Here is a 7,634-nt window from a genome sequence, read left to right as displayed (position 1 = left end):
CTCCATGTTGCGAGGCACAAAAATGTCTATAACACACCTCCCTGCCACGTGTCGGAAGTTGAAGATGCAGATAAAAAATTATTTGTAATTACAAAATTACAAATAACTGGGAAAGTGAAAGTGGAAGATGCAGATAATGCATCCCTCTTCATCCCTTAAGACTCCTCCATACACAGAGCAGTTCCCGGGTTTCCTTTTGAATCCCCATCAATTGTATTTGTATTTCAATATCCTTCTGGGGGAGGATGCTAGAAATCCTTATCCGTTGCCTTTGAGATAAACTTCCTGTCAAGGCCTTGAAGAGTGAATCTATGCATACCCAACTACCTGAGAATTTTTAAATCTATTTCTGAGGAAGGATTTTTAGGGTAGTCACGAACAGTGGTTCCCACTATCTCCTTCAGCTGTTTTAGGATCAACTCAAATAGCCATTGTGGAGGATTCTTTTCATCCTTAAAAATTCTTTTGTTCCTCTTTTTCCAAACGTTCCATATGATGAAGCTTGGTGTTAGGGCCCAAGCTGAGTTGAGAAAATCATGATCTGAAAAATTTATTCTCCAATTATTGAGGGTATTAATGATACTACCTCTATCCCTGTCAGTTTGTTGAAAGATAGTGGCAAATATGTCCCATAACCAGGAGGTGAAAATGCAACTATTGAGTATATGCTCCATTTTTCCTCTTGAGCTTCGCAGAGCTGGCATCTTGAAGGCCCCAGAACACCCCTCTTCCTGATATTATCCCAAGTCAAGATTTTCTTGTGATGCACCAACCACATGAAGAGTTTGATTTTCATCCACCCTTGAACCTCGGGGTCCAGCGCTTGGAGAATACCTTTTGTTTCCTTAAGATTGAAGGTGCTCTATTTATTATTGCCCCATCTTAGTTGGTATTTCCCCTCTAATACTAAGATCTTCCTTTGTTCCACCATTTTCATGAGTTCCTCTGCTTTTGTTTTCAGGGGATTATTATTTTTGCAATCAATGTTTCTCCAGATTCTCCATTTTTCTGTATGATGAGTATGATCCCAGAAGTCCTTTACCCTAATTAATTCTTGGGTACCTGTCTCTTGCTTAAGGTCAAAGAATCCCTCTTTTAATGGAATTGGTTCTTTTTTCCACTTGTCTTCCCAGAAAATAGCTAGATCTCCTACTCTGATTTCCCAGAAACTATTTTCTTGCACTAGACTTCTATTCTCCCAGGCTTTGTTCCAGATGTGTGAACCCTTTATATTTCTTGACATTCTTATGAATTCACTAGTTTTCCAGGAGCTAGCATATATTTATTTCCATATATTTTCCCTTTGGGCCTTTGGATTCTGAACCCAATGCCACCAAAGTTTGGCCCCTAAAACATTGTTCAGAATTTCTTGATCATCCAAGCCTAGCCCTCCGTGGTTCTTGTGTTTACAAATTTCTCCCAAGACACTAAGGCCCATTTTTTCCTTGTCTCCTCCTTACCCCAAATAAAGTTTCTTAGAATATTTCTGAATTGCTGTAAGACTCCTTTTGGAGTTGGTAGGGCTGATAGCATAAATATAGAGATTACTTGTAGAACTGCTTTTGTAAGCACCAACCTGCCAGCGAGATTTAAAGATCTGCTGGTCCATTTTCTGACCTTGTCCTGCAACTTATTGATCAATGGTTCCCAAATACACTTGAGCATTGGTTTAGTAGTTAGAGGGACCCCCAAAAATTTTGAGGGAAGAAAATCCCTTTGAAAGCCTAGAATTCTGGGATATTTTTCTGAATAGCAATATTGGTATTGAAGAAAAATATTTTTGATTTGGAGAGATTAAATTCAATACCTGAAGCCAAGGAAAAGAGATTCAGGATTTTCTTGTAGGCTGAAGCTTCTTTGACAGTAGCTATTCCCTATAACATGGTGTCATCTACAAATTGTTGGTGAGTCAGGGCCTAACCATTATCAATTAGTTGTAGGCCCTTGATGTTTCCTGTTATTTTAGCATGCTTGATAGACCATCCAAGTCCTTCCATCATGAGGATGAAAAGAAAGGGAGAGAGCGGGTCTCCCTGCCTGAGGCCTCTTGAAGGATTAAAAATCTTAGAGGGAGAGCCATTTACTAATATTGAAAAGCTGGGAGAAGTCACTAGTGCCATTACCCATCTGACCCAGTTATGATGAAATCCAAAATCAATAAGAATTCTTTTGATATAGAGCCACTTCACCTTATCATAAGCTTTGGATATATCCAATTGCATAATCATGCTCGCCTGCTTCTTGCTAGATAAAGAGTGAACCACCTCTTGAGCTTGAATGATGTTGTCAAGAATTTGTCTGCCTTCAACAAAACCGGATTGTTCCCCTGAAACCAAAACAGGGAGAATAGGTTTGAGTCTGTTGGCCACTACCTTGGATATTATCTTGTAAACCACATTGCATAAAGATATGGGTCTATACTTCTTCGGTGTTTGAGCTTTATTCTGTTTAGGTATCAGGGCGTTGAAGGAGGTATTGAGAACTCTCAGGATGGTTCTATTCAACTTGGAAACCTCCACCACATGCAAAATATCTTATTTAATAATATTCCAGCAAGCTTTAAAAAAATCCACATTGAAACCATCCAGGCCTAGTGCTTTGCCATGCTGCATATCTTTGAGGACTTCACTGATCTCCTCTTCCGTTACTGGCCTGTTAAAGTTGAAATTATCTTCTCTGGATACCAACTTCAGTATATTACTAGTTACCTCCCTGATGAAATGCTCTCTGTTTGAATTGTTCTCTTGAGTTATACTTTGGAAGTGATGAACTAACACCGCTTCTATGGCTTCATGGGAGTTCTGAAGCTCCCCCTCCTCATTCTTTATCGAAGAGATTCTGTTGTGAGCTCTATTGGCAATGGTGGATCTATGAAAAAATTTTGTATTACGCTCTCCTTCTTTTAGACATTGTACTCTAGACTTTTGTCTCCAAAAAATTTCCTCTTGTTTACACAGATTTTCCCATTCTTGATGATGCTTATCAACTTGTTCACTTTTGACTTTATCAAAGCCTTCCGTGATCAGAGCTTGGTTGAGAACCTGCATTTTGTTTTCAACAGATTTTTTTTCCTCAAAAATATTGCCAAAATCCTTCTTGTTCCAATCTTTGAGCCGGAGCTTGATGTGCTTTAGTCTTTTATGAAGTAGGAACATGCTTGTCCCCTGAATCTACAAATCTTCTGACCACCATTTTTCAATATTGCTTATGAATTCTAGGTGGGACAGCCATATGTTTTCAAATCTGAAAGGTTTGTTCCTGGGAATACCAATGCCTTTGATCCCCAATTGAACTAGCCAGTGATCTGAGCCTCCAAATGGAAGAACTCTCACTATTACTTCCTTATCTATTAGCATGAGATCCTATGAGATAATAAATCTGTCTAGCTTGGAGGCTACGTGAGCCTCTCCTCCTCTTTTATTGTTCTAGGTGAAGAGGCCCTTATTAATATCTATATCCACTAGTTTCATATTATCTATAAAGGTTTGAAACTCTAAAGAGTCTTTGCTAAGAGTTCTGGTTCCTCCTTTTTTCTCCGAAAGTGATTTGATCATGTTGAAGTCCCCTCCCATGATCCAGGGAATTCCTGTGTGTTTGTCCCTGAGGTCCACAAGAGAGTCTAGGAACCTGAGTTTATCTTCCATTCTTTGAGGGCCATACACATTTGTAACTAGATAGGTATCCTTTTCTCCTACAGGCTGAATAATGGTACTGATAAATAATTCCTTGATGCCTCCACATCTATTATGGCCATTTTCATGGGATTCCAAAGGGTGAGGATGCCCCTCGCTGTGTTCTTTGCTTTGAATTCTAAAAACTCAAATCTACTGAGCCATTTGCTATGAATTTGTCTTAATTTCCGAATGGAACGCTTCATTTCTTGGATGAAGATAATATCCAGTATTGCTTGTCTCATTCTATTACTAAGAAATCTTTGCTTTATTTTACTTCCTAGACCCCTAATATTCCAGGATGTGAACTTCATAATTAAAGATCTGTAAAGGAGTAGCTGGCTATATCTTTCATCTTACCTGAATCGATCATTAGCTTTCCACACTCCATGAAGAGTTCATTATGCTTTTTTCTACCTCTTTTCTTTCCTGGGTTTCTAGTAGCTAATCCAGGAGTTATTTTCATCATTTTCACACCTTTGTTGTCCTACCTATCAATGTTTTTCCCCTTCTCCACACCTTTGGCCTGAGTTTTCCATAAGAACAATTTTTGCATTCTGTTGAGCTCTTCTTGAGGCAACGAATCTACCCCTCCCGTGGTTCCATGAATTAAGAACCCTTCTAGATCTAGGTTTTCTTTATCAAGAATCTCTTGTAGCTCATGATCCTCCTATTCCATTTCACTCTGGGTCATTTCCTGATCCATCTCCAGTTCTGTATCACTTATCATGGTCTCTTTCTAGAAATCAATATCCTCCATTTGTTCACCGTCTTCTTCTACATCCTTTTCCTCATGACTTCCTCGCAATACTTGGTCTTCTTTTGTGGTTTCTTCTTCTTCTTCAATAACGTGGAATTTATTCTGACTGACTTGTTGCCCTTCATTTTGATGTAGCTTTGGCCCTCTCTTGGCGCCTTTTCCTCTATTAACCACTTTGTGAAAGCCACAAGTATCCTTCATTGTTCTAGCTTTTCTTTTATTTGCTACTTTACTAAGAGGGCAGTCTCTGAATAGGTTCCTGTGTTCATGACATTTGCTGCATCTGAATGGAATATGCTCATAGTCTATTGTTTGCATCCATTCTTCATTAAAAACTTCCAGGACCACCTCATCTGGAAGAGCCCCTGATAACTCCATTTCCACACAAATCCTAGCAAAGGAAGTATATTTTCCCCTTATGGTAGCTTCAGAAGCTTTGACAAAATGCCCTAATTTATTTCCTATGGTAGCTAGCGATTCACTTTTCTAGTAATCAAGAGGTAGAGAGTAGAGCCTTACCTAGATCGGTACCGAAGTGAAAGTCGCCCATTCTGGGACAAAATTCATCATCCATGGCCACATAACGAGGCCTGCTGCAACATAAAAGTAGGGCCCTCCTTCAAACACTTTGTCTTTGTCTTCAATATTTGTAAACACCACCGTGAAGAAACCCTTTGACCCAAGATGTAGGTCAATGCTCCTTTTAGGTTTCCAGTGGTACTTGATCCATGTTTGTAAAGATTTTTCAGTGGGCCATACTCCCATGAATTTACAGATGATAGCATAAGTCTGCATGTGATCTCTGTGCGCCTATAGACTACTCCGGGTGTGATCTCAACTTTGGGTTTACAGGGTCTCTTTTCTTTTTTTATCTTGAGATCCCTGTTTTTTGTCTTCTTTCTCCTTGTTTTTAGTGTTGATATTTTCCTTATTTTTGGTTCCTTCTGTCTCTTCTTCCACATTCCTTTTCCATTCTGCAGCAGTTATTCAGGCATTCGCTAGAGGTTTCTTGCCTCTGCTTGCTACAACCTCCTTATAGGAGGGAGTGGGGCTCCCTCCTCTGCGTCCCTCCATGAAGATCAAGCCCTGAAACTTACTTGAAACGCTAGTTGTTTGCCTTGCGTTCATCAATCACTCTCTGCTATCTATTTCTCCAAATTAATTACATGTTTTAAATAAATATAAATAAAACAAGAAAAATAGTAAAAACCAGTAAAACTATCAAAATGTAAAACAAAAGAAATAAAACAAGAAAAATAGTAAAAATCAGTAAAACTATCAAAAAGTAAAAACAAAAGAATAAAACAAGAAAGTGGTAAGTTGCATGTTGACACATGGAGTGTGTGCATGTGGTTCCCCTATGTTGACACATGGAGTGTGTGCAGGTGGTTCCCCTTCTAATGTTTGCTCTATTTAATAGATGGTGAGGAAGATGAGAGGTATTCCATCATTCCATGATTCCACTATCCATTCTCTTGGGAGAATAGTGTTCTAAGAAAAAGGATTCCCAGGCAGTAGTACATTGATTGAGGGCTCGGGGGGGAGGGGGAGTTGTAGCAAGTTTTTGTGCAATTGAGCCTATGGTTGGGTGGAGAGTCGTCCCCAATACCTTGTTGTAGTTAAACAACTTCAACTAGCATTCAAACCGAAAAGCACACGTAAGTATCTCTACTTATAGTTTTGAATTTTGATGTTAATTAGTTGATAATTGCATGTTGATTATAAATTGCTAGATTAATCTAATTAATTATGTGTTGATATTTCAGGGCTGTTGCATCTTATTCTTGGAAAAACATTGCATCATATATATATAATCAAGAACATGGAAAATCACCCAGTTGGGACAAAGTTGAGGTGGTGGCATTTGCATTATCATCTGAGCTCTCGAAAGTATCGATGGAAAACAAAATATGTGAAAGATAAACGATATCTTTTCGGTGAAAAAATTTACTTCAAGTTGTATTTTTTTTGCATTTTTGTGTTGTGTTTTGTTCAGTATAGGTAGATTAAATACATATTTAAATTTGTTTATTGTAGATTTTAGGAATATTTTAGAATGGGTTAAATAATTGATTAATTTTTTAACTATTATATTTCAAAATATTCCTGAAATCTACAGCGGATACAAATTTAAATTTAAGATATTACGAAAATACTACATTGCAGAAATTTTTTTGTAACTAAGTATATTGGCATGGACGGAGGAACCTTGCTATGACAAAAACCCTGCTACGGCTATGGTTGCAATGCACCACAAGGATATAGGGCACATTTCCACTTTGAATTGCAGATTTCATAAATATTTCAACTTTGACGGGGAGAAACAATGTAAACTTTGAAACAGGAACTGATACTGTTACTCGTTTTGTAGAGATAGCAAAAAATTGACCCGATTTTGAAAAGAGGCTATGCAGAGCACACATATTTTTCTTAGAGCATAGTTTTTGGCACTTTAAATAACCGATATCATTACCCGTTTTGTAGGGGTAGTAAAAATGTGACCCGATTTTGAAAAGTGGTAATGCAGAATACAGTTCTTTTTTTGGGAGCATATTTTTGACACTTTAAATTTTCTTACGTATCAAATATAAATATTTGTTTTTAAATGTTAGTGATTTTCATGCTGATTTTGAAACGTGTTGATGCAGCATACTTTTTTTTTAGAGGACTTGTTTTTCACACTTTAAAATTTATTATGTCCAATTTTATTTTATTTTTTTTTAAATTATGATTACTTAATGAATTTAGAAGTTGTTTTTATTTTTATTTTTTAAATGCTGATTACTTAAGAAAAACAAATATAAAAATATATATAAAAAAGGTAAAAAGCAAAATAAAATTTAAAAAAAAAAATATCTCATAAACCATAAAAGAATTTACTATATATATATATATATATATATATATATATATATATATATATATATATATATAATTAAGTAAGTAAAAATAGAAAAAAACAAATAATAAAAAAAATCAGTTAAAAACGAACTAGATCAAAAAAAAGAACATTAACCAAAAAACTAGTAAAATTAATATTAAAAACATTTAAAAAAAACTTAAAAAAAAAACCAAATTAAAATATATATATATATATATATATATGGAAATTTTAAAAATCTATATTTCTTTTCAAATTTAAAAAAAAAAAAAAAAAATATTTAAAAACATTTAATGTTTTAAATAAATATGTATTTTTAATT

This window comes from Pinus tabuliformis, chromosome J (genome assembly GCF_031772625.1).
Source record: "Pinus tabuliformis cultivar Carrire ecotype Pingquan chromosome J, CPIR1, whole genome shotgun sequence".
In the NCBI taxonomy this organism is placed as follows: Eukaryota; Viridiplantae; Streptophyta; class Pinopsida; order Pinales; family Pinaceae; genus Pinus; species Pinus tabuliformis.
The sequence above is the reverse complement of the archived record's forward strand: the minus strand, read 5'-3'. Positions refer to the sequence as shown.